Raw genomic sequence first — 2034 nt, forward strand, 5'->3', positions numbered from 1 at the left:
GGCCTTGGCATCCCCAAACCTAATTGTTTGTATATAGCATTGGCATCAAATTAATACTCGCCCCATTATCACAAGACGCACGAGCAAAATCATGGTGCCCAACAGAACAAGGAATGGTGAACGCCCCAGGATCTCCCATTTTTTAAACAGTAGTAGTTGAGATGATGGAACTCACAGTGTGAGTCAAACTTACGGTTTCATGTTGAACCGTTTTCTTCTTGGTCAGCAGGTCCTTCAAATATTTAGCAAAACCGGGCATCTCCTTTATAGCTTCCAAGAAGGAAAAATTTAGAGATAACTGCTTCAACTGATCATAAAACTTCTCGAACTTAGCATCTTCCTTCTTCTTTAACAACCTCTGAGGAAAGGGAGGTTTAGATTTGAAAAGCAGCGTCAAAGGGCGGAGAGCCCCTTTTACAGTCTGCTTGCCCTTCTTATCAGCTTCCTTTACAATCTCTGGAATATCAGCAACCTTCTTATCAGTAGGATTCACATCAACAATAATGGGTGCTTCAGACTGCACTTCATCCTCTTTATCTGTCGGCTCAAGATCAATCACCTTCTCATCAGCCCCCTGGAGTATTTTACCACTCCTAGTAGTGATGGTAAACACACAGTCTACACTGCCTCCCCCATTCTTTGGATTTGAAATAGTGTCACTTGGAAGTCTTCCCTTTTTAGAAGGGTGCTGCTCTCTAGAAATATCCCTCATATGTGACTCAAGCTTCTGAATAGCCGCTGTATGGGAACCCACTGTCTCTGTCAGCCTAGATAAGGTCCTCTCAGATTTAGACTGATTGGCTAGAATCTTCTCAAGCATTGACTCAACCTTCGAAGTACCTTGCTCTGTTAACTGCCCCTTAGGTGGTATATAAGGATTGAAACTCTTGTTCCCAAAATTGTTACTGTTGTTGTAGCACCCTTGGTTCGCAAGGCCATAATTATTGTTGTAGTTTCCAGAGTTGTTATAATCACCTTGACCTTGCTGAGGTCTCCATTGATTCTGATTCTGATAACCACCTTAGTAGTTCTGTCTTTGGTAACCCCCTTGAGAGTTATTAACATAATTAGCATCTTGAACCTGCATAGGGGGCCCATCATGGAATGGATCATCTTGAGTATGGTACATCCCTTTTGGAAAAATTGTATCATCCTCAAAAACATTTACCTTCTTGATCTGGGATTCATCAAACTTCTTTGTTAGCAAGGAAATATTTGTTGCAAGTTCTGCCAATGTTTGTTGAGTATCTTGATTATCCTTTACTATATTCAAGATCGTAGCACTACCATACGGTACTACATCAGCATTGTTTGAGTGCCAAGCCTGATTATGAGTCGTCAGCTTGTTAAGTGTGTTGGCCACTCGTCGATAAGACTTGTTCATGAAACAACCATCAGCTGCATTATTAGCAACTGACTGCGTCACTGGATCTAGCCCTCGGTAGAACTTCTCCATTAATATGTGATCTGGAAAACCATTATTTGGGCTCTTCTGCAAATACTCCTTGAATCTCTCCCAGGCTTCATATTGTTGTTCCCCCTGTCGCTGCTTAAATTCATAGATCTTGTCACCAATTTCAGCCTTCTTGCTAGGGGGTACCATTTTTTCAGAAAAGTAGTCACCATCTCTGCCCATGAAGTAATCGAATTTCTTCTTGCCTCTCCAGTTAAGGAAAATTTGAATAACCTCAACCGAGTAGCATCTTGTGGAACGTTGTTCTAGATGTGATTAGCGCACACGTCCACAAAAATCTTCAAATGATGTTGAGGGTCATTCTCCGTATATTTCCGAAAGTATCCCTCAAGCTTCAACAACTTGTATAGAGAGGTGTCAATTTTCATGCTAGCAGGTGCAACTCGAGGCTGAATAATAGCAGATGCATAGTCCTTCTCTGGAACAAGATCAGCCAAAATATTCTCATCATCTGATTCATTTGCATGATTGTTCAACCGATTCACCTGGTTACCCGCACGTCAATTTTGCTGATTCTGATTCATGTTCACTTTGTTTACACAGAGTAGAAAACAAGGTGT

The 2034-nt window shown here is 41.4% G+C and overlaps 1 non-coding gene across 1 annotated transcript; it reads left to right on the forward strand.

The window, feature by feature from the left end:
- The first annotated feature begins 1472 nt into the window (after positions 1–1472).
- LOC132629606 (small nucleolar RNA R71) lies at positions 1473–1579 on the forward strand. The gene has a single exon (XR_009578371.1). It is a non-coding gene; the product is annotated as a small nucleolar RNA R71 (small nucleolar RNA).
- Positions 1580–2034: the final 455 nt, after the last annotated feature.

This window comes from Lycium barbarum, chromosome 2 (assembly GCF_019175385.1).
Source record: "Lycium barbarum isolate Lr01 chromosome 2, ASM1917538v2, whole genome shotgun sequence".
Classification (NCBI taxonomy): Eukaryota; Viridiplantae; Streptophyta; class Magnoliopsida; order Solanales; family Solanaceae; genus Lycium; species Lycium barbarum.